This window comes from Bos grunniens, chromosome 21 (assembly GCF_055505025.1).
Source record: "Bos grunniens cultivar Pamir isolate PY7600 chromosome 21, Bosgru_T2T1.0, whole genome shotgun sequence".
Taxonomy (NCBI): domain Eukaryota; kingdom Metazoa; phylum Chordata; class Mammalia; order Artiodactyla; family Bovidae; genus Bos; species Bos grunniens.
In genome coordinates this window covers 34,782,213-34,808,569 of record NC_141185.1, presented here as the reverse complement: position 1 = coordinate 34,808,569, position 26,357 = coordinate 34,782,213, and the positions used below count along the sequence as shown (strand labels likewise).

At 38.6% G+C, this 26,357-nt stretch overlaps 1 long non-coding RNA gene across 6 annotated transcripts in view; it reads left to right on the top strand.

Moving 5' to 3' along the window:
* LOC147349349 (uncharacterized) overlaps positions 1–24,404 on the top strand; it is a 368,020-nt gene extending 343,616 nt beyond the window's left edge. For 4 of the 6 annotated variants that reach the window (XR_015150420.1, XR_015150421.1, XR_015150422.1 and 1 more), the window contains 2 exons: positions 21,558–21,664; positions 23,126–23,307. This is a non-coding gene — a long non-coding RNA (uncharacterized LOC147349349). Of the gene's footprint in view, positions 1–7,717; positions 7,926–21,557; positions 21,665–23,125; positions 23,654–24,208 lie in introns of those variants that run through there. The other 2 variants (XR_015150419.1, XR_015150424.1) reach the window with 2 other exon arrangements.
* The last annotated feature ends 1,953 nt before the right edge of the window (positions 24,405–26,357 follow it).

Here is a 26,357-nt window from a genome sequence, read left to right as displayed (position 1 = left end):
ATGTGGCTAATAGAAAATTAAAGTTACATCTATGGCTCACTCTTATGGTTCACATTTTATTTCTGTTGGACAGTAGTGGGCTAAGTGTTAGGAATTGGGAAAGCCAAAGTAAACTGCAAACAGTGTTCTAGAAATAGTTCAGATTTTAATGAAGGTGATACTTTGGATCAGTTATAGAGAAATTTTTCTGAAATCCTTATTTGATTTGGTCTCTTGGTGTATTCTTCTTGAGTGCCTTTCCTGGTCTCTAGTCATAGAAACTTTGTCAGATCTTCTTATAAATAATGTACTTGCTTAAAAAGGAGAGCTCCATCAACCCCCAAAGTAGCTATGGCCAGATCAGTGCTTCTTAAATTTAAAGTGCAAAGAAATCATGAGAGTGGGAGGAGGTCTTGTTAAACCAATGTTGAGACTCAGATATTAAGTCTGGGAAGGGGCCTGGGATGATGCCAAGCGTTCAGGTCTGAGGTCCAGGCATGAAGAAGCAAGAGGCAAGGACATATTAGACCTACCAGACTCAAAATTTGGGAACAAAAAAGAGAGGTGAAGTGATTGTCATAAAGTCAGAGAGATCCCACTATCCTCAATTAACTTACTCCTCTCGATTGAGCTGTATCTAGAGAAGGTGAAATGAACAGGCCACAGCACAACTAATCTGCTCAATTCTACTGTTGCAAAGATTGATGGAGACCATTGTATGATCAATTTGGTCATGACACCAGGTATCAGTCATGAGCATGACTGAAATGAATGGAATCACTTTACTCCAATCTGCTTTGCTTTTATTGTGTAAATTTAGCTGATCCTGATGGCTTGGGGACAGGGAAGTCAGTGATACACCTAAGTCTACTAACGTTGTTGAGATAATTTTTGAATAAAAAATCAGCATATGCATGCATATTAGTTATTATAAGAGAATTTGCCAGGTTTACTCATGTTTTCTTCTCAGAGGATGTACTTCCTTTCTGTTGAAGTTAGAAAATATAGTATTTGTAAAAATGAAATTTTGTTATAATGGAATTAGTCTTCTAATTTGTGAAATCAGCTCAGAAAAATAATTTCTCAAGGAGAGTCAAGGAAAATGTTTGGAGCAGTTATATAATATTCAGTATTAGTTTATAATCTCCCAAAATGGCTACTTGGAAAAAGAGTCCTATGTGATTTTGTAACTTTTTAAATATTTTAAAATCTCATTAATTAAGTCTTTATACTGCTTTACAACATCAAGTGTGGATATAGAGGCATAGTCAATCATGTCATATTGAAAAAATAAATTTTGCATGACACTTTGGAGTTTTTGAAGTTCTCTGGATAGAAACTTTAAATTCCTGTGACCTTGAGTCTCATTTTCTGTCACTCATAACATCAAATTACTTTTCTGTTGATTCTTTTTCTTGTTATTCCTGCAGTGGCCTCCTTATTTGAATTCAGATCTGGTTCAAAACATTGGCTGCTACTTTGACCTACACTGACATTTCAAAGGCTGAAGAATAATTAGTGAAATAAAAACCTCATAATTACTTTCTAACACACACCCACACAAAGCCTTTTGTTGAGCTGGCAGAATGGATTGGGATTTTTGTTGTGTTGTGTTTTGTTCTAAATGATTGAGCATGGAACTAAAGTGAAGTGACAGACATTTCTTGAATGCACAAAATGATCTGAAAGCTTAAGGTACTCTGTTTCACCTAACAGTGTTGAAATCTTACTCAAGAATCAACTTCATTTAATATCCCATTTTAAACTTGAACTTTAACAAAAAAGCTTTCTTTGGAAATAACTTTAGGATGGCATATGATGTTAATAACAACAGTCTGGTTAATTTTGTTTGTTGTCTTTTGTCTAGGTTAGAGATGACAAAGGAGTGAATTATTCTGATTCAGATAGTAAGATATGGCTCCAGCTACTAGGAAAATGTTTCCTATGGTGTAAACATAATGACTGTGTGTGTCCTGCACCTACTCTTTCCTTTCAATCTGATTTGTTGGTTGGGTTTAGGGTTGTGCACATGGATCTATCCATATTTGTTGTAAGAATGAGATCTTGCTTGTACCTCACTTCCTCAGCCCAAAGAAGAGAAAATCAGATATTCATTGCCTACTGTGGGTTGGATCCCATATGAAAAGATTCATCATTGGGTCTTTGTGGTCCACATGCTATTTCTATAGGAAAAAAAAAAAAATACAATTCTGAATGCTAGGGAATTATTAAAAAAATCTCCTAGTACTACTGTTCATCTCTTGGCCAAGTAGTCTGTTCTGTTATTCTTTGTAGTATAGGTGATATGTTATTTTGTTTTGGATTATTTTTTTATTGCTATTGCTTATATTATTCTCAGAATCCTTAATTGGAGAATCCCAGGGACAAAGGAACATGGAGGGCTGCAGTCCATGGGGTCGCACAGAGTGGGACACGACTGAAGCAACTTAGCACGCACACATACTATTTTTCAGAGCACTTTTATAATAACGGCTTCCCTGGTGGCTCAGAGGTTAAAGCGTCTGCCTCCAACGCGGGAGACCTGGGTTCAATCCCTGGGTTGGGAAGATTCCCTGGAGAAGGAAATGGCAACCCACTCCAGTATTCTTGCCTGGAGAATCTCATGGATGGAGGAGCCTGGTAGGCTGCAGTCCATGGGGTCGCACAGAGTCTAACAGGACTGAGTGATTTCACTTTCACTTTCATTTTTATAATAATAGCTAATGTAACCAATACGTCAAACATACACACTTCTGTAAGCAAAACACAATCTAAAGTGGTATTTCTCAAAGACTTTTCTCTTAGGGCCCTTTATACTGTTACAATGACCCCAAATACTTTTTGTATGTGTGTTATATATATACTGATTTAGAAATTAAAATTGAGGAATTTTAAACAAGACACATACATGGTAACAAAATGATATATTTTTATAAAAATATTTTTGAAAACAAAGGAAAAATATAATGTCATTGTTTTACATGTTTGCATTTTTTTTAATACTTGATAGAAGACGCCTGGCAGATATAATAGGTCTAGCCTCAGGAAAATTCTACTGCATGGTATAAGAAGACAGGAAAAGACAAATCATGTCTTAGTGTTATTTTGAAAAGAATTTTGACCTCGTGGACTCTCTGTAAGTGTCTTGAGGACTCCAGGTGTCCTCGGATCACACTTTGATAACTCCTGATCTGAAGAGAACACCGAGTGTGTGACTGAAAAACTATTAAAAGCTCAGGAAGATTTTGAGTGGTGCCTCAGAAAAAAAAATCCTTTAAGAATCTTAGAGCTGTGCTTCATGGATCCTCTCATTAAACAATAGGGCTGCCATGAATATTAAATATGTTGGCCTTCAGGAACTTTTTAAGAATCTCAAGGTAGAGAAGGACTGATTGTGTGGATTTTGTCTAGTCAACTGCAGTCAATAGCTTTATAGGAAGCCCATAGGTTTTTTTAAGAGAATTATATCATGATAAACAATGAGATATGGGTCTGATCCCTGGGTTGGGAAGATCCCCTGGAGGCGGGCCTGGCAACCCACTCCAGTATTTTTGCCTGGAAAATCCCATGGACAGAGGAATAGCGGCCTATAGTTCACCCAGTCACAAAGAGTCAGACATGACTGAAGCAACTTAGCAAGCACACAAACATTGTCACCTTGAAGTTAAAGGGATAGAGAATACAAAATGAAGAGAGGCCTTTGAGCCTCTGAACTGCTATAGGTGGGAAGCAGACTGAGAAAAATATTCGTTTACAAATACTGGCCATTTCTCAGGAAAAAAAGAATACTCAGAGGGTAAAAAAACAGCACAGAGGGCACAGCTGTATCATTCCCAGGCCCACCCCTAACGCAGAAACTGCCAAGACCTGCCTGGCTAGATTTCAAAATTGTGAAGAACCAGTGACTTCTCTGTATTTCCTGTTTCCTCCTTTTTGAATGGTTCTACAGCAGTCATCGTGTGTCTCTCCACTGTACAGGGTATGTGTGTGCATGTGCGTGCACGTGTGCAGATATCTTGTGTCTTTAGTTCATAGATGTTGAGATTGAGGAAGACTCTCTTCAGGGAGTAAAGGAACCATAGTCAAGGAGCCTCATTTTTATCTAGATCTTATTTATATAATAAGAACAAGAAAGCTTGCTGTAACGGAATAAGACTTTTGTAGACGTCGGGAGTGGGTCAGTATGTTTGCGTGTGCGAGTGACACGAATTGTTTGAGACCATGAGGCAGACTGTGGTAGGCAGCCTCCAAGTTTGTTCTCATAAACCTCGCCTCTAGGTCTTCATTCTTTTGTGTGGTCTCCTCTCACATTTGATTAGAACTAGTTCTATTAATATATGGCCAATAGAATATGGTGGGAGAGTCAGTATGTTTTCTGAGGCTAGGATATAACAGGAGTTGAAGTTTCATCCTTGATAATCTTACATCTCTCACTCTGCTCAGAGCCTATCCACAGAGTAGCTGGCTTCACCCAATCTGCTAGTCCTGTGAGCAAAGTAGATCTGAAATGGAGATTATCCAGCTCAAACTTTCATTTGATTGCAGCTCAAGCAACATCTGACTGAATGTCCTTACATACCCTAACCCAAAACTTTCAGCTTGCTGCTAAGTCACTTCAGTCGTGTCCAACTCTGTGTGACCCCATAGACGACAGCCCACCAGGCTCCCCCGTCCCTGGGATTCTCCAGGCAAGAACACGGGAGTGGGTTGCCACTTCCTTCTCCAATGCATGAAAGTGAAAAGTAAAAGTGAAGTTGCTCAGTCGTGTTCAACCCTCAGGGACCCCATGGACTGCAGCCTACCAGGCTCCTCTGTCCATGGGATTTTCCAGGCAAGAGTACTGGAGTGGGGTGCCATTGCCTTCTCCAACCTTTCAGCTTAGCTACTCCCAAATTTCTTAAAGCCAATAAATAATTATTGTTATTTTGGACATTAAGTTGTGATTTTTTTTTTTAAAGTAGCGGTAGGTAATCTGCACACAGGTCAGACCCAAATGCTTTTTATGTAATGTGGAACATGAAGCAGGAATATTGACTCCAGTGGTTATGATTCCTGCAGCACAGCACAGAACTTTGAAAGGAATGCTTGTATCTTTCTCTGCAAAGAATCAAGGCTCTGCCTCTAATTGTACAAATACCCAGGGTTAGGAGTCTTACCAAGTCTTTTGAATTTGGGGGGACTTAATTTATTCATCTTCAAAAATTTTAAAAACAGTAATTACATGATTTCAAAAGATCCTTCACAATTTGAAAATATTAGGTTTTGTAAATCTACTTCAACACATCAAAAACAATTCTCAGAATATCTCTGGCATTTTTTTTCCCCTTGTGGGATTTGGTATAATTTCTTTTGTTTTAAGTGTTAGAAATTTCATTAAAGTTAACATTCTCTACAAGGTCATACTCAAACTATCATCTGTTAATGTGCCATCTTTCTTCTCTAAGTGTCAAAAATATTCTTCATGATGCAAAAAGTCTCACTGTCCATTTGTGGTGTGTAAGAAACCTATATGAAATCCATGCTAAAGGCACCCTTCTTGGTTGTATATTATCACAGCAGTCTTGTATTAATCCATTTTTCTCAATTCCCTCTAGTGTACTGCCATCTTGATTTCTCAGTGGTAGGGTCCATTTAAGACTCTTCAAGCTGACTGGGTATAAATGCTTCCACAAACATCTATTTCTCTGAACAGGCCCCATAGATAATTCAGCTTCAGAATTCATATTTTTGCTATACAAAATACAGACTATCACAAAGATTTCGTTTGTGCTTAAGGATAAAATTCCATGGTCTCAGTCTTCAAAATGACATACCTCAAATAAAACGAATGTGTTTTCTCAGAACCATCCTCTACCAGATTTAATTTTAATCTTATAAGTTACCAGGACAGTCGGGCTCTCCTTGTGTGGGCCCCACGGTGCTTCCATCCCGGGACCAGCTAGAGCAGTGTGTGGGGCCACAGCAGGAGAGCTGGCCCCTATTATTTCTACATGAGCTGCCATATCTTATGTCAACTTTTCGTCTCTCATCAATTGAAACTTTATATTTATATCCAATATAAGTACAGATATCTTTCCACCAGTTAAGAACTGAAAATACAGTATATCACCAAATATTTTAATTAAAAAAAAATACAGCTTCACATTTCAGTTGCATATTTCATCAGTAGACCTGAAGTTGTTACCTGTTTGAAAATACACTGCAAACCAACTAAATGTTGCAGAGTAACAAATAACAGTATATTTTATAAATTTAATAAGAACTTTTGGTTGGAAGAATATACAGTTAATTTCAGTAGTGTTATCATATTAATGTTTATAATTGATATATAACATTATAAATTATTAATTTGAAATAAGCCAGCTGGTTTACCCCAAAATTATTCATGGCATTTATTAGATTTGTTAAACTTTTACTCAATGATTGGTAAACTGTGAAGGTAATTTGAGCATTTAAAAATTTTCTGCCTTTATATAGCAAAGAAAGGTAATGAAGAGAAACTACGGTCCTTTCATATTAAGATCTCTTTAATTCAGCAATAAATATTCACCAAAGTGCATGCTATCTTGAGATAAGGTCATTTTGACCATCTATTCCATTAAAAATATGTTTATTTTACTTACAGGTGTCATCCATTAGGACAGGCAATTGATGTTTCAGCCAGTGGTCTTTGTCAAGGAAGTAGAACTTACTTTTAATGGAATGGAAGTTTCTAAATGACCCAATCTCAAGAAGCATGCACTCTGGTGAATTTTTATTTATTATAAACTAGTCAGCTGAAAATGCAATTTGTGCTGTAGAAGATGATCTGGTTATTTATGAATAGCATTATATCAGTTGTGTTCATCTAATTGGAAAAAAATCTTTGAGGCACTTAGAAAATCATGCAGGCATTCAACAGTTTCTTTCTTAATCTTTTTCCTTTCATAATGCTGTTTTTATCCTGCCCCATTCTGTCTTTGACCTCTTATTTTGCCTCTATTTTTCCACTTTCTCTTTATTAAATTTAAATCATTATTTTTTTCTTTCTGGAAAAATTCAACAGGTTATATAGTATACACACATTTCCCTTGTACCTCTGTCTCTCCCTGTCTGTCTTCTCCTCCTTCCCCCAGTGCCTCCTTCCCTCTTCTCTATCATGTCGGACAAGCAACTTATCCAGTGGCTCCTGGGAGACAGAGTGACAACACCTTTTAAAGAGTGAGCTGGCTCTCAGTCCAGAGAAATATAGAGGCAATATCTCTGCAAAAGAATGAGGAAAAGCTCTATTATTCTACAACCCTTAGAGCACTGAGTAATATTTTAATCTCAACATTTCACATTCCATTGATTTTGATGACAATGTGACAATGTAATGTCCAGAGTTGAATTTTTCCATGCTACTTAAAATGAAACTAATAGCTGACTTCACCAACTTTTCCTCACACAATAGCAATTTGGTAGCAATCTTATGTCATGCATCATAATGAATTGGCAGTCAATGGCTATTTTGAGTTCTGTAAAAACACTAAAATGAACTTTCTCTGTACTACGGTAACATAAAGTTGTGGTACAAAGAATTCCAAAATATCAATGGCATCACACAATCAGAACCTATTTCTTTAGTAACACAACACATACCTTTTTCTTTCTCACTGTAGCTTGGCTGGGGCTTTGGCCACTGCAGTTACTCAGGGGCTCAGGCTAGGGGAAGCTCTTTGTCAACATGCTGCTGCTGCTAAGTCGCTTCAGTCACATCCGACTCTGTGCGACCCTATAGACAGCAGCCCCCCAGGCCCCGCCGTCAACATGCACTTCCTTTATTTCTGTGGTGAGGTGATACACAGTGTGTCGCTCTTACATCTTTCTTATTTTTGTTCATATTTCATGAGCCAAAGGGGATCACATGCCCTCACCGAACTTCACGTGGGCTGGGAAATACAGTCTTTCTAGGAGCCTCAAAAGAGGTAAGAACAGAAGCATTTATGCATTGGCCCCATTCACTACACAGGATTTGAACAAACTCATGGAGTCACTGGGATCGGGGATTGTAGGTTCAAATGTTACCACCCCATTGGAAGGATCCACTCTTATATGGCTGCACTTTGTGTTATGGGTGCTGGATCATATGCTGTTCGGTAGCACCAGTGGCTGGAGAGGAGCACCTCGGAATGGTTCAAAGTGAAACACGTATCTGTGAAGTCATCACAAGCTGGGACCCATCTTTGCTTTGTTTTTAATGCCGTAATCTTTATGTTTTGGATCAGATTAATATAGTTCCTTAAGTGCCAGGTCCTTTTGTTATTCGGAGAAGGCAATGGCACCCCACTCCAGTACTCTTTTGCCTGGAAAATCCCATGGACGGAGGAGCCTGGTAGGCTGCAGTCCATGGGGTCGCTAAGAATCAGACATGACTGAGCGACTTCACTTTCACTTTTCACTTTCATGCATTGGAGAAGGAAATGGCAACCCACTCCAGTGTTCTTGCCTGGAGAATCCCAGGGACAGGGGAGCCTGGTGGGCTGCCGTCTATGGGGTCGCACAGGGTCGGACACAACTGAAGCGACTTAGCAGCAGCAGCAGCAGCAGCCTTTTGTTATTTCTTTTGTTTTTGTTAATCCCATGAGAAGAACAGCAAGTTCATATATTATGAGAGAAATAGATAAGATAGAAACTTATAACTACCAGATGCAAAGGTGTTGCATATTTACTGTTGAAATTACTTCCAACACTTTATATTTTAAACTATCATGAAAATTGATTTTTTTCTATTATCTATTTGGATTGGATAGTGCTGGCAGAAAGAGAGCATGTTTATGTATATTTATATTGTAGCAATCCAATCATGAGATACAAAGCTTTATCTCTTTAGGTTTTCAACACAGAAAATTATATCACTTTAAATTTTCACACCTACTTTCTGATATCTATAGTTACTGGTTTTGTTTCATCTCATTACATCAGCCCAAATTTCCAAAACTAAGTTAAATAAAGATCAGCTACTGAACATATTTACCTTGTTCTTGCTTTTAATTAAAATGCTACTAGCACTTCTCCAAAATGAGTGCTGTCGGGTTTTTTTTCCTGTTTTCCCTCATTTTTTAATTCTTTAAAATATCATTAATTATACTAAATTTTATCAAATGTTTTTGTAAGACATTTCATTTGTCTTATTTGGACCATAAATTTGATATATACTATTGATTTTTTTATTCCTTATCAAGTATTTTTATTTTCCTTTCATTTCTTACAAAAATCTTATTTTTGCTTTCACCTAGTATTAGACTATTGAATATTTTGAATTGGAATTTTATGTGCTTGTGTTTAATCTGGGATATTTACTTATAAGTTATTTTTGTGATATTTTGGTAAGATTGTAGTATGGGAGAACTAGCCTTGGTAATTTGTGAGGAACAATATATTATGTAAAGCCAGTACCATTTCTATCACATACAGACATATAAAATAAAGAAAGTTAAAGATAGTTCTCTAAAACCAATAGATCCTAGAGCCTGCCAATGTCTTTTCTAATTGAATGTAATATAATCCTACACTAAGGGAAAATACATCTTCACCTTTAGAATTAACCCAAAGCCATGCTTTTAACTAAGAATGGAGATGCCTTTCAAAACAGACATCTCACAACATTTCTCTTGAAAGGAAAATAAGCCATAGTTTTACTTTGCTTCTGATTCTTGTAGAACTAGAGTATACTAATTCTGATGAGTATGTCTAATTAACAGTCTGATTTTGACAATATTTATGGCCAGAGTTTACTCAGTCACGATGCATTCAATGTGCTTTAGATGCCAGCAGGGTGCCAGGTTGTGGGTAGAAAACCAAGGAGCCAGTGAAAGAAAGTTGTTCCTCACTCCGATCATGAAATTCCCTAATTATAGGGCCAGATACTTCTGAGATGGGCTCACCAGGTAGCTCAGTAGTAAAGAATCTGCCTGCCAATGAAGGAGACATGAGAGGTGTTGGTTCGATCCGTGGGTCAGGAAGATCCCCTAGAGGAGGGCATGGCAACCCACTCCAGTATTCTTGCCTGGAGAATCCCATGGCCAGATGAGCCTGGCAGACTAGAGACCATGGGGTCACAAAGAGTTGGACACAACTGAAGTGACTTAGCACATACTTCTGAGAAAGAATAGGGGTAGTGTCAGTATTTTTAAAACAGATCTAGTTATTAGAAAAAAGACTGGTTCCAAAAGAGACCGCTATACTGGGAATCCGTAGAAGTCAATTTCAGCTGACTCCCTGTTTCAAATGATTGGAGAGTCAGTGGGACCTCTGAATTGAAAGGGCAGAGATTCTTCAGCTTCTCTGTACAATAGAATCAGCTGAAGGCCTTATAAAGTTTCAGATGCCCAGATCTCACCACAAATCAATCAATTTAGAATCTATTGGTGTGACTCAGGCATCAGTAGTCCTTAAAGCTTCTCAGTTGATTTCAGTGTGTAGACAAGCTTAAGAACCACTCCTCTAATGTTCTTTATCAGCTTTCCTGCATCTTTTTTGGGAGTACGAAGGAGCTGAAGGAGTTGCTTTTACAAAAAGTATCCTTGTCTTGTCCTCTTCTAAAATCTCATGAATCTCTATGTCAGTGCCTGAGCCCCTCAGAGAATCAGTTTTAATAGTTAAAAGAGCAGATTTGCTAGCTAGAGACCACACTGCAAACACCCTTGTAATTAACTGAGGTTCTCATGGGAGCTAACGCTTCTGGAAAATGTTGAGGAATAATGACAAATTCTCCTCTTAGGTTTGTATTAAATATTTTGTATATTTTCACATGGATGATATTGTGTGATGATGATGGTGTTTTCTGAGATAGTCACAAGGATTATTAGCATCATTTGCACAAGTGATAAGAAATCAAGACTGTCAAGTGAAACAACTTCTCTAAAGATCACTCAACCTTAGAGATAGGCACTGAGGTTTTCTCTCCTCTATCAGGGATCCTCAACCTCCAGGTCTAATGCCTGCTGATCTGAGGTGGAGCTGATATAATAATAATGTAAATAAAGTTCACAATAAGTGAAACATGCTTGCATCATTCTAAAAGCATTCCCCCCAACCCTGGTCCATGGAAAAATTGTCTTCCACAAAACCAGTCCCTGGTGGCAGAAAGGTTGGGATCACTGCTCTAGATCACTGCCGTACCATTTGTATGAGTGTGGAACTTCTGGATTTCTGTACTATAATAGGATGTTAATTTACTACATATGCTAAGGTCTGTAAAGTTCCTGGTATGCAGGCAGACTTGGGGTGTTTAGGTAAATTTCTCTTGATAATCACATAGGGAAATTATGTACCTTCATTTAATCCTTCACTTCTGTTAACTGAGGATCAGTTGATACACAGTAGTTATTTCAAAGGGCTTCCCAGGTAGCTCTAGTGGTAAGGAATCTGTCTGCCAATGCAGGAGACATAAGAGACGTGGGTTTGATCCCTGGGTTGGAAAGATCCCCTGGAGGAGGGCATGGCAACCCACTCCAGTATTCTTGCTTGGAGAATCCCATGGACAGATGAGCCTGGCAGGCTACAGTCCATGGGGTTGCAAAGAGTCAGACATGACTGAAATGACTTAGCATGCACACATGCAGTCATTTCAAAAGGCAGTCAATTTAATGTGGCATATGGGGGTCAAAGTTACCAATAGTGATTATTATTTAAGGAGCCACTCCGTGCAAGGGATTGTGACAAGACTTTTCTTTGTACTAAGCTAATTTATTCCTAACAATGATTTAAGAAAATATCATTGCCCAGTTTTACAGTTGAGGAAATTGATGCCCAGAGACATAATGCGTCCTTTACTAAAATCATCAGATATTGGTTGAAAAGAGATTCAGACCCAGGTCTGTTTGATGCCAAAGCTTGTGCTCCAGCCACTAAGCAAATAGCTTTGGAGTTCTGCTAGCTGTTGGATAAGCAGGCAAGCTCACTGGGGAAAAGTACCTGCGTGTCTTTATCTAGTGGCAGGAAGAGAAGCGGGTAACAGAATGAGATGGTTGGATGGCCTCACTGACTCAATGGACATGAGTTTGAGCAAACTCTGGGAGCTAGAGAAGGACGGGGAAGCCTGGCACGCTGCGATCCATGGGGTGGCAAAGAGTCAGATACAACTTAGCAAATGAACAACAGCAAGGAGAAAGAAAACAGCCATGATCTTTGCATTGTTCCAAGTTCATGATTTGGGGGTCATGTCCTTTTATATGATTATGTGTTCTCACATAGAATGTGATATAGTAAACACTCAATAAGGCATTAGTTCCTCAACTTTGATGCATATCAGAATCATCTGGAAAGATAATAAAGCATACAAAGCCCAGACTTGCTGAAATAGGATGCAGTCAAGGTCTTTGTATTTTCATCAAATTCTTCAGATGACTCTGCTACTCACCAGAGTTTAAGAACCACTATGATGAGATATTACTCAGTACATCACTTATGCAAATCTTATTAGTTTCAGAAAGCTATGCAAGATTGCAAGTAAAATAAATAGTGGTAAATAAAAAATTACGTATAGATGTGCATATTAAAATATTACACTGGCTTTCTTAAATTGTGCTCTATGGGACACAAGTTTTGGGAGCAGTTAATATATGTTCTGTGGCTAAAATGCATGGCTGATACATTTGAGAGGTGCTACAGTCCAGACCTGTTTTCTGAATATTGGTAGTTCTCAATAGCATATAAAAAGCTTAAAGGAATCCTAAAATAATAAAAATTAACTAAATAAACTTACTTTCTTAACTTACATAAACTTAATAGTAACCAAAGTTATTTAAACTTATCTTTACTGAAGGTCTATTAACATCCCCAGGACACCAGTTTGAGAAGCATCAGTGTAATAATTTAAAGACAAATGAAATACTATTTAAGAAATATCCCCCTTTTTTAAAGATATGTGGTCATTCTCATTATATATTGACATAAAAATGTAATGGAGTAATGAAATATTAGCAAATAGAAAGTTCATAATAAAGAGACATATTAAAAAGAATGAAGATTTTACTGAGATGTGTAGTTGTGATGCAGTGACAGAATGCATAAGAGAGAAGAGGATAGTGTGATATGTACCTTCCAAGATTTTAATGAGATTCATGAAGTGTTCTATGTAATAAGACGTATATGTTAAAAATCTGCAATGAAGTGAATATGTGAGATGGTTTAATGAGCTGTCTCAGGAAGTGTCCCGTAAGATGGGCATCCTTCAGGGCTGAAATGAGATGGGTGAAAGGAAAAGTGTAATGAGCTGGTCACATAAAGGAGAGGCCGTATAATTAGATGTATAAAAGAAGGAAGGGAGAGTATATAAATTTTCCAAATATGTAAGATATAATGGGAACTAGGTTTTAATGTAATAAGATGCAGAAATGAAATGACAATGAAATACAAAAACAGAATGGTGTAATGGGATATGTAAGGACTGTGTAATGAGATGTGCATGTTTAAGGGGTATAATGAGATGCAAGATGGGAAAGGTGTAATGAGATGAGCGCGTTAAATAATCTAATGAGGGGCATGAAGGAAATGATGTCATGTCACATGAAAATTGAAGAAAGTAATGAGATGTGCATTTTAAGGACTGTAATAAAATGGATAAAAGAAACTAAGGAGAATGAAGAGAGGGAGAAGTCAAATCCTATTATTATAATGTGAAAAAGGAACAAAAAGTAATGTGAGGAAGTGGTCACATCCACCATTTCTAAGACCATACTCTTCCGTATATTTATTTTGAGCCGACAAGTATTTTGGCCAATCACATACGAAGCACTTTCTGTAGGAATGTAAATGTATATGTGAGTCCTGTCCTCAAGGGCCCACGGAGACATACAGGTGTATACAAATAAAGCAGTATGTCTTAATTATCAATTTCAAATATTATGAAAGTTAATACAAATGATTTTGGATCAGAATATTTTACATGTCTTCAAAATCAAATGTCCCCTTGTGGTCCCTTCAAGTTTATAATTCTACTGTTATTCATTTCTCCTTTCCTTGATCCCTGGGTTTTCTCTCTACACTATTAATATCTATTCTTACCTAAATAGATCTTGACATATTTTTGTCTCATTCATATACCCCATCCTCAAAGTAGACTATTCCAATCTCTCTTCAGCTTAAAAGCAAAATGGAACTTTTACAATACTTTATACTTATGGACTATACACTATACATCATAGTCTGGTGAGTAATGGATAGTAATTATCTTCCTGTGTGCTCCACCCTGTCAGTGCTAGATCTAATGCAACTTTCTTTTACCCACTGAGACTAAAACTTTTGCACAGTAGGTGCTTATTCAGTAAATCTTGAGTGAACGCATGATTAGACAGACTCTATTCATGAAGATAAATAAATAGATTTTGAAGATCGGTCCATTACATTACATCGAAGTTATAATCAACCCACTTGGAGAGAAGTCCCTCTCACAAAATCAGAATTATTCAATATGAAAGAAATACTTTCATTTGAGTTTGCCGAGGGGATTTGGTTTTACCATAAAGACACTGACCCCTGTATGAGCATGCCTTGCCTTGTTTTTCACCAGACATCTGTTTGCTTCATTTACAAGCACTTCAGTGTTTTCAGGAACTCAAGTGCTGTTTTAATCAGTCTTGGAAGGAAATCACGGAGTGATTCATTACTGAACTCATCAACCTAAGGAACCATTGTTTCAGATGTCATCCTTGAGTGTTCTTCATTATAAGATGGCCTTTACATGATAACAAGCCCAGACAGAACTACATTGATCTAACTTTATTTTAATATGTCCTATATCTAACTCACCTGGGAGGCTTGCAAGAAAATCCTGTTCAATTATTTACAAACTGCAGACAGCTGTGAGGTGCATATTGCAGTAATCCCAATCATTTATATAGGATTCCCACCCCCACAGACCATGTGTATGATGAAATAACATTCATAAGTGACCAAAGCCCCAGGAACAGCTACAGATCACAACACATGAAGCATATATTTGTTGTCAGTTGGATGAAAAAAATTCATCTTCACTCCAACAGTACATGACCTGTTTTCTCTTGGTGATTCTCTCAGCAGAAACATGCTGGCTAGCTTTGGTATTCATGACTTCAGAATTCCTCTAAAAAACTGAGAACAATTTTTCTTCTCTACCCTCATTCTCCTTGGTCTTTCTGTTAATACTGATGACATTTGTCAAATGCTTCTCCAACCAACCTTTTCCTTTGCAGGCCATTTCTCTCTTGCTCTAGACAGATTGATCCTCTGTCCCTACCACAGAGTGGTTTGTTTCCTCTCCTCACATTGAAAAGCGGCTGCAGCATTGTAAGTTCTGTGAACTATACTTTGACTCCCATGCTCATTTTGCTCTCCCTGTCCGACCTTGACCCACTGCATCATCCCAGGCATCCCTGGAGATGTACATTCTGACTGCTTTGGTACTTCATGTAAATAGCATTATCTCCACTATGAGTATAGATGATATTCCATCCCTTCACTTGCAAACAATCAATGGGCCTGATCCACTTAAATAAGGAGCCATCTTGGCTGACCTGCCCTCCCAACCCTAAATCCATTAGCTTGTGTGTTTTAAAAAACAATTTCATTCTAGGAGCAAGCTGCTGCTGCTACTGCTAAGTCGCTTTAGTCGTGTCCAACTCTGTGCGACCCCATAGACGGCAGCTCACCAGGCTCCCCTGTCCCTGGGATTCTCCAGGCAAGAACACTGGAGTGGGTTACCATTTCCTTCTCCAATGCATGAAAGTGAAAAGTGAAAGTGAAGTCTCTCAGTCCTGTCTGATTCCTAGTGACCCCATGGACTGCAGCCTACCAGGCTCCTCCATCCATGGGATTTTCCAGGCAAGAGTACTGGAGTGGGGTGCCATCGCCTTCTCCACTAGGAGCAAGCAGGGTCAGTTTAATTCTCAGACTCCTGCCACACCTAGGTCTCTAGGTGCTTGTCATCTCACTCTTCATATGGGATACTCATTTATGGAGCATCCTTTAGATAGAACAACAAGTTTAGCTTTCTGTCTGCCTAATTTCAAACTTTGACCCCTATAATAATGACAACCTGTCTGCCAAATTTTCAATATACCATCATTACTTTTGATTACGGATGTCTTATCACATGTCCCTTGTACAAGCTCATTACTTAGTAATTTGCCTAGTTTCCAGTTCCTCAGGGAATGGAACTCTGACCTTGAACCCTTAGAATAAGCTGAAAACACTTGTTAATGCTGTTTGCTATATATATGTATGTATGTATATATTTTTAAAATTTTTATTAGAGTATAGTTGATCTACAATGTTAAGTTAGTTTCAGATGTACAAAAAAAGAATCAGTTATACATATAAATATCTCCACTCTTATTCTAGATTATTTTCTCATATAGGCCATTACAGAGTATTGAGTAGAGTTCCCTGTCCTTACACAGTAGGTCCCTATTAGTTATCTGTGTTATATATATTAGTGTGTATATGTTGCTATATATTTTAAATACCACAGTGTTATGTGTCCCTGTGCTAACCCTTTGATAAGATACCCTGTTCTTCTTGGAAAGTTTTTAAAAACAATTAAAAAATATTTTCAGAGAAGTTTAGCTGGGGAAAATCACTGTTGAAACTTGAATTAATGGCCTGAAAAATCAAGTGATGAAACACAAAAGGAAAAGACAAAGAATTATAAACCTTACGGGGAAAATAAGATACCCTCAAAAGAGATACAATTACCATGTCAACAATATGTGTCCCACGAATAAATGGGGTCACAGATGGAAGGAATGGAATAATTAAATAATTATAGAAGAAAATTTTCCCTGAGCTAAATATAGCATTGAAATAGTATATATTTTAAAGGTTGAAAAGTAGAGTTAAACTTCTATCTTCATTTAAATGTTTCAAATTCCTAAGAAATGGATAGAACAGAGTATTTTAAACTGTTAAAGTGCTGTGCTCAGTATACTAGCAAATTTGGAAAACTCAGCAGTGACCACCGGAGAAGGCAATGGCACCCCACTCCAGTACTCTTGCCTGGAAAATCCCATGGACAGAGGAGCCTGGTAGGCTGCGGTCCATGGCGTCGCTAAGAGTCAGGCACGACTGAGCAACTTCACTTTCACTTTTCACTTTTGTGCATTGGAGAAGGAAATGGCAACCCTCTCCAGTGTTCTTGCCTGGAGAATCCCAGGGACAGAGGAGCCTGGTGGGCTGCCGTCTCTGGGGATGCACAGAGTTGGACACGACTGAAGCGACTTAGCAGCAGCAGCAGTGACCACAGGACTGGAAAAGGTCAGTTTTCATTCCAATCCCAAAGGGGGACAATGCTAAAGAATGTTCAAACTACCACACAATTTCACTCATTCACATGCTAGCAAGGTAATGCTCAAAATTCTTCAAGCTAGGATTCAATAGTATGTGAACCAAGAACTTCCAGAGGTACAAGCTGGATTTAGAAAAGGCAGAGGAACCAGAGATCAAATTGCCAGCATCCAGTGGATCACAGAAAAAACAAAGAAATTACAGAAAAACATATATTTCTGCTTCATTGACTATGCTAAAGCCTTTGACTGTGTGGATCAAAACAAACTGTTGAAAATTCTTAAAGAGATGGGAATACCAGACCACCTGACCTGCCTCCTGCGAAACCTGAATGCACGTCAAGAAGCAACAGTTAGAACTGGACATGGAACAGTAAGCTGGTTCCAAATTGGGAAAGAAGTATGTCAAGGCTGTATATTGTCACCCTGCTTATTTAACTTATATGCAGAGTATATCATGCAAAATGCCAGGCTGGATGAAGCACAAGCTGGAATCAAGATTGCTGGGACAAATATCAATAACCTCAGATATGCAGATGACACCACCTTTATGGCAGAAAGCAAAGAGGAACTGAAGAGCCTCTTGATGAAAGTGAAAGAGGAGAGTTAAAAACCTGGCTTAAAACTCAACATTCAGAAAACTAAGATCATGGCATCTAGTCCCATCACTTCATGGCAAATAGATGGGAAAACAATGGAAACAGTGACAGACTTTATTTTGGGGGCTCCAAAACCACTGCAGATGGTGACTGCAGCCATGAAATTAAAAGACACTTACTTCTTGGAAAGAAAGCTGTGACCAACCTAGACAGCATATTAAAAAGCAGAGACTTTGCCGACTAAGGTCCTTATAGTCAAAGCTATGGTTTTCCCAGTAGTCATGTATGGATGTGAGGATTGGACCATAAAGGCTGAGTACTGAAGAATTGATGCTTTTGAACTGTGGTGTTGGAGAAGACTCTTGAGAGTCCCTTGGACTTGCAAGGAGATCCAACCAGTTAATCCTAAAGGAAATCAGTCCTGAATATTCATTGGAAGGACTGATAATGAAGCTCCAATACTCTGCCACCTGATGCAAAAAGCTGACTCATTGGAAAAGACCTTGATGCTGGCAAAGATTGAAGGCAAGAGAAGGGGATGATAGAGGATGAGACGGTTGGATGGCATCACTGACTCAATGGTTATGAGTTTGAGCAAACACTGGGAGATGGTGAAGGACAGGAAGCCTGGCATGTTGCAGTCCATGGGGTTGCAAAGAGACGAACACAACTGAGTGACTGAACAACAACAAACCTTGCTAAAGATATACCAAAACACAAATGTTATAGACTGTGATCAGATGCCTATTTGCCGTATGGACAAATTCCACTTTGTTCTACCATCTTTGTTTCTAGGGATGCATACCTACACAGTGTACATACATTTTCACGCTACTTATGGGCAGATTTCTGTAGCTCAATATTATGATGCTCTCTTGCCCATAGATTTAAGCCATGTTCTTGAATACCAGTCATTTTTTCCCATATGCATAAATCTTTCTTGCTTATCTTTAATTAGTTCATAGCCTGAACAGGTGTAGGAGATGTACTGTTTATCAAATCTTTTATTAGAGAAAGAAAATGTGAACAATTCTAAACCAATGTGAACTATAACCAACAATAGTAAATAATATCTAATTTTTGCTACTTAGAAATGACAATGAAAATACTAGAAAAATAGCATGTACTTTATGAAGACAGTAATTGTTATCACTGTGGAATCTAGTTGCAGTATTTGGGAGGGGTGACACACTCTTCGGCTTCCCTGGTAGCTCAGCAGTAAAGAATCCGCCTGCCAGTGCAGGAGACACGGGTTCGAAGATCTTGTGGAGAAGGAAATGGCAACCCACTCCAGTATTCTTGCCTGGGAAATCCCATGGACAGAGGAGCCTGGTGGTCTGTAGTCCATACGGTCACAAAAGCATCCAACATTACTTAGCAACTAAACGACAACAAACAATATACTGTTTAAATCTAGAAATTGTTACCTTGGCATGTTAAAATGTAAAGGCAAATACCTAAAAAACAGAAGCAGAATATTTAACTTCCAAACTAGTATAGGAATATTTTAAGATGAAAACAATAAAGATATTAATTTATTGAAAATAATAATAAGAAAAAATATATAGAAAACATAAGACAATATGGTAGAAATTAATCCAAGCAAATAGGTCATCCTGGTAAATGTACAACAGTGAAAGTGAACATGGCTCAGTCGTGTCCAACTCTTGTGACCCCACGGACTATACAGTCCATGGAATTCTCCAGGCCAGAGTACTGGAGTGGGCATCCTTTCCTTTCTCCAGGGGATCTTCCCAACCTAGGTATCGAACCCAGGTCTCCCACATTGCAGGCACATTCTTTACCAGCTAAGCCACAGGGGAAGCCCAAGCTTCCAGGTAAAAGATGATTTTCAGATTGAATACAAATCCTCTAAAATCTAGCCAATGCTATTTATAAGGGATCAACTTCAGAACAAGAAAGATTGAACTAGATAAGATGAAATAAATATATGCCAGACACATACTATTCAAAGAAAACTGGTAATAGTAGTCTCAGATAAAGTAGATTCCATGGCAAAAAAAAAAAAAAAAGTATTATGAAGATAAATAGGATCATTGCATATTGGTGAAATATTCACTCATCAGGAAGATATAGTGACTCTAACATTATACATACTTAAGTATACAAAAATTTTACAAAATCACAAGTAAACAATAAATATACCATCATAGTAAATGATTAAAACATTTCTTTCATTAGTTGATGTATAGAGGAGCCCCGAATTAGTAAAAGTGAAGATGATTTAAACTACATGATTAATAAGCTTGACCTAAGAGTATTGTTCCAGAAAAACATCTATTTCTGCTTTATTGACTATGCCAAAGCCTTTGACTGTGTGGATCACAATAAACTGTGGAAAATTCTGAAAGAGATGGGAATACCAGACCACCTGATCTGCCTCTTGAGAAATCTGTATGCAGGTCAGGAAGCAACAGTTAGAACTGGACATGGAACAACAGACTGGTTCCAAATAGGAAAAGGAATACGTCAAGGCTGTATATTGTCACCCTGTTTATTTAACTTATATGCAGAGTACATCATGAGAAACGTCGGACTGGAAGAAACACAAGCTGGAATCAAGACTGCCGGAGAAATATCAATAACCTCAGTTATGCAGATGACACCACCCTTATGGCAGAAAGTGAAGAGGAACTCAAAAGCCTCTTGATGAAAGTGAAAGTGGAGAGTGAAAAAGTTGGCTTAAAGCTCAACATTCAGAAAACGAAGATCATGGCATCTGGTCCCATCACTTCATGGGAAATAGATGGGGAAACAGTGGAAACAGTGTCAGACTTTATTTTTCTGGGCTCCAAAATCATTGCAGATGGTGACTGCAGCCATGAAATTAAAAGACGCTTACTCCTTGGAAGGAAAGTTATGACCAACCTAGATAGCATATTCAAAAGCAGAGACATTACTTTGCCAACAAAGGTCCGTGTGGTCAAGGCTGTGCTTTTTCCAGTGGTCATGTATGGATGTGAGAGTTGGACTGTGAAGAAGGCTGAGTGTTGAAGAATTGATGCTTTTGAACTGTGGTGTTGGAGAAGACTCCTGAGAGTCCCTTGGACTGCCAGGGGATCCAACCAATCCATTCTGAAGGAGATCAGCCCTGGGATGCCTTTGGAAGGAATGATGCTAAACTGAAACTCCAGTACTTTGGCCACCTCATGCGAAGAGTTGACTCATTGGAAAAGACTCTGATGCTGGGAGGGATTGGGGGCAGGAGGAGAAGGGGACGACAGAGGATGAGATGGCTGGATGGCATCACTGACTCGATGGACTCTGAGTGAACTCCGGGAGTTGGTGATCGACGGGGAGGCCTGGCATGCTGCGGTTCATGGGGTCGCAAAGAGTCAAACACGACTGAGCGACTGAACTGAAGGGTATTGACACATGCTGCTTGGTATTGCATCCTTTGCAACTGTGATGACAAGGTTTCAGTGGAAGCTAAACACAACTCTCTGAGCTCTACATACTCTTGTGACTCTGAGTCATCTTATACGAGACATTACCTGTTGTTTAGTTGGTCTGCTGTGCTGCATACTGTGGAGTTTCATTTCCTTGTGTGTGTGTGTGTGTGTGTTTTGCATGCTTATTTGGTAGCCACCATTCATCCCAACTCTTGTTTTTTCTCCTGGTTTTCAGGGACAGGAAGTGTGCAAGTGTATTAATTCCCTTGCCCTAATATTTCTAGCTTAGATTCTACCATGAGAAGCATTCTGTGACATTTTGAAGATACCTGAAGCAGAAGACTTTACTGCTTTGGAGATGGTGGTGTGTGGGCTTTAGCAGATACCAGAGGTAAAAGAGAAACATTCTGGTCTGGGAAAATTCCTCTATTACAAGATTACTGGTTCATTATAAAAGAGTGTAAGTTAGGAATGGGCACAGAGAATAAATGCATAGAGCAAGGTATGGGGAAATAGTAGCCCATATGGAGTCTTCATGATGGGCTTTCCTGGTGGCTCAGTGGTAAAGGATCTGCTTGCCAGTGCAGGAGATAAAAGGTTTGACCCCTGGGTCTGGAAGATCTGGCAGCCCATTCCAGTATTCTTGCCTGGGAAATCCCATGAACAGAGGACCCTGGTGGCCTCTAGTCCATAGGGTTGCAAAAAGAGTCAGACACAACTTAGTGACTAAATAACAATGGAGTCTTCATTACTTAGACTCGATTGATGAAATTATTGGCCACTAGTGACTAAACTCAATCTTCAGCCTCTTTTCCCTCCTAGGAGATTGAGGCTGCTAAAAAGTTCCAACCCTCTAATCAGGAGATTGGTTCTTCTGGCTTACAGACTTTCCAAGAGTCCCTTCATTAACATATAAACTCAGGTCTGGTTGAAAGGAGCTTATTATGAATAACAAAAGACATCTTTAACATTTATATCTTTTAGGAAATTTCAAAGGTTTTAGGAGCTCTGTGCCAGAAACTGGGACAAAGAACAAATATATATTTATTATTAAGAATTACAATATCATAAGAAATATCTGGGTCCTCTGTGAATCAGCTACCTCGGGGATGCAGAAAATTAATCAGTCATTCCTACAGTGTCCCGATTTCCTAAAAAACTTGCCACTATTTTCTTTGGCCTTTGATCTATCAAGCTTCTAGTTATTTTGGAAGTACCCAGTTCTCCATATTAGAGTCATACATGCCTGGAATTCCTAGAAAATACCAAGAGGAGCAACTCCTTTAATTGATCCAGAGAAAGGGACCACTTCAATAGTCTGTCTTCCTTGAAATCCATGTTTTAATTTGTACTGCCAACTAAAGACTGTCACGTGCAATCCAGTGATGGCCATCTACAAGGATTAAGTCACTAGCCACTGGATTTGCTGACCTTCAACACACTCTGCAAGAATTCAGCTCAGAGATCAGGAATGAGGCACTCTGTGCTCTGGGAAAACTGGTGGAATAGACCTTTAGATAGTTATATTTTTAAGAGAAAATTTAATGAACCTCAACTCTTGCATCTTCTCACACTTAGAAAAGTACTGAAACCTTTAACTAAGATGTCTGTTCCTCATGACTTGGAAAAACCACAACCTTCTACCAAGATGTGCGCTTGGTTTCACGTACTTCCTTTGTCAAAATCACATAGTTCTTGACCTCTCCCCTTACCTCCTTATAATAGTTGCTCAGAGCTCTCTGAGAGGCTATCTCCTGGGCTATATATAGTTCATTAAGACATAGAATAAACTTGACTCACAGATTTAATTTTGCACATTTGCTTTTCATGTGTGTTTTTTGTTTGTCAACAGTTTTATTGACCATGAAGGGACCCAGAGCAGACTTCTTCACCTGAACTCTATGGGGATCTGGAGTCTTGGTACCATCAGAGCCCCTTGTGCCCACCAGCCTCCTTGTTGAGGCTCTCCTGAAACTGGATCTCTTACTTTTGGTTGAAGATCCACCAGAGGTTGATAAACTCTTTCACTATGAAGAGTATGTTGTCCTTGCACTTAGGTTTAAGAAGAGCTGCCTATATATTACTCAGGTAAAAGACACTGAGAAATACTGGGATGATTTTGTTCAGTTGAGAGATCCTGATTGTTTCCTCTTGAGCTAACTGTTACATCAGTTTAGTAAGATATACTTTTATAAGCAAAACTGAAACATTTATCATTTCTCTCCTACTTGATCCCTCTAGAAATTGAAAATAAGAATCATAGATTCCCAGGAGCCTTATCAGGTGAATAAGGAAGGTCATCTCCTGATAGGTACAGGAATCTCAAGATTTTGGGGATCTCGAGAAGAGAGGAATTCACCCAAATCTATAGATACTGCAGGTAAAATCTGATAGCAAATCTTTGATGTCACTTTCCTGGTCTTGAGAGACCTTTTAAAATTTTAATCTGAGATTTCTTATGAAAAGTTCCAGCAAAGCCTATTTTAAAAACCATATGATCAGTTATATAATTTGACTAAGGTTATTGCAACCAGACTTAAATTATACAAATTAGTCTTAATTTGGCTATATCTGGTAGAATTGAGGATCATTTTAAGATGTTTCAGTGGCTGCTGGGTTCTAGTGCTGTATTTACTGCCAAAGATTCACTTCCCAGATAGTTCCTTGTTGCTATGTTACATTATTTTAAAGTCTAATTGAGTTATTAAAAGGACATTCAACTTGTTTTCTCAAGCTTATCAAAATAATCTATCTTTAAATGAAGATCAGATGTCTCATGACCTACAATCAGAAAATCATGTAGGCTAGGAAAGACATTGTTTAAATAACTCACTCAAGCCTAGATGGAAAGGCCCTTACTATGTACTCTTAACTAGTCCTGTGCAGCAAAACTAAGAGGAATTGACTCTTGGATTTATATTTGCCACTTAAAAAGGGCCCCCATACCAGACCAGTCTACAGAGTGGACTGCTGACCTCAAAGTCACCTTAAACTACACCCACATCAAGATGAGATGGTGGCACCAGAGGCAGACAGCTATCCCAAGATGCTGGACCTGACCCACATGATTATTTATAGTATTTTCTTGATTTCTTGGACTTTTGCATAAATCAAATGTTTTTCTATCATGAGTATGATCCTATGCATAGTTTGGAAATCAATACAATTGTTGGGTTTATAGTCAATTATCTGAGTCTATCTCTTCTGGGTTACCTTGATAGATTCCTCCATGCCAAGGCCCTAATTGGATGGCCCTTAGGAAATTTATTCTAGAAGAAAGAAGTTGTATTTGTGCTCAGGCCACAGTTGATAGTATTAGATGTGGTCCGCTCACTTGGCCAATCAATCACACTTGCTCTGACCATGACCGTAAATAAGAATTTTATTTAAAGTTATCAGAGCAATGAGCTAATAAAAATTTTAGTAAAAAAATATAACCTCCATCACCTATGGGATGGGTTTATATGGCTTAACACTAGGCTATGATAAGTTTAAAAGAGCTTATGTTGGAAACAGTTAAGCCATGCTAAGAATAATCAGCCTAATAACACTAGGAACTTGGGCTGGTTGCCTTATGAACAATGCTATTATATCGTTACCTTTTAAGATAGCAACTGGTACAGAACCATGGAAATCGCTCAGTTGTGTCCAACTCTTTGCGACCCCATAGACTGTAGCCTACTAGGCTCCTCTGTCCATGGGATTTTCCAGGCAAGAGTACTAGAGTGGGTTGCCATTTCCTTCTCCAGAGGATCTTCCTGACCCAGGGATCGAACCCGGGTCTCCCGCATTGCAGGCAGACGCTTTACCGTCTGAGCCACCAGGAAAGCCTTGGTACAGAACAGACTTGGTTAAATGACCTGGGGATATATACTGGGCCTAATGAAAGTCCTTGGCTAAATTCTTTCTTATGACCTTACTAGATCTAGTAGGTATATTACTGTACTCTGCCTATTTTACAAGATTGTCTTTTCTTACCAAATGTGTGACTGAGTCTCCGATAAAAAATTCTGATGACTCTCCAGTAAAAATACTGATGACTGGGTGACATGAAATGATCCATTCAAATATATAGTTCTATGAGATCAATGATTTTTATAGTGTAATTCTAGGTAGGCGAAGACACAAGAGGAGATTTTTTTCTTGGACTATAACAGACTAATAAAACAGATAATCCAAAGAGTTTTGTCTACTGTTAATAGGACCTAGTCCAGAAATAGCACATTGAGTAGCTTATCAATGATATTCTGGCCTAGGAATAAGCATTCCTAGCACTATAGGACTGCTGTCTATGGGGTCGCACAGAGTAGGACACTACTGAAGTGACTTAGCAGCAGCAGCAGCAGTGGCACTATGGGACAAAATGGTCATGAAATGCCTCCCAAACTTTGGTTGAATTTGTGACTATTAGGAGGCACTACCAATAAAAGACCACCTGACTGCCTCTTGAGAAACCTGTATGCAGGTCAGGAAGCAACAGTTAGAACTGGACATGGAACAACAGACTGGTTCCAGATAGGAAAAGGAGTAGGTCAAGGCTGCATATTGTCACCCTGCTTATTTAACTTATATGCAGAGTACATCATGAGAAACGCTGGGCTGGAAAAAGCACAAGCTGGAATCAAGATTGCCAGGAGAAATATCAATAACCTCACATATGCAGATGACACTGCCCTTATGGCAAAGTGAAGAGGAACTCAAAAGCCTCTTGATGAAAGTGAAAGAAGAGAGTGAAAAAGTTGGCTTAAAGCTCAACATTCAGAAAACGAAGATCATGGCATCTGGTCCCATCACTTCATGGGAAATAGATGGGGAAACAGTGGAAACAGTGTCAGACTTTATTTTTTTTAGGCTCCAAAATCACTGCAGATGGTGATTACAGCCATGAAATTAAAAGATGCTTACTCCTTGGAAGGAAAGTTATGACCAACCTAGATAGCATATTCAAAAGCAGAGACATTACTTTGCCAACAAAGGTCCATCTAGTCAAGGCTATGGTTTTTCCTGTGGTCATGTATGGATGTGAGAGTTGGACTATAAATCTGAGTGCTGAAGAATTGATGCTTTTGAACTGTGGTGTTGGA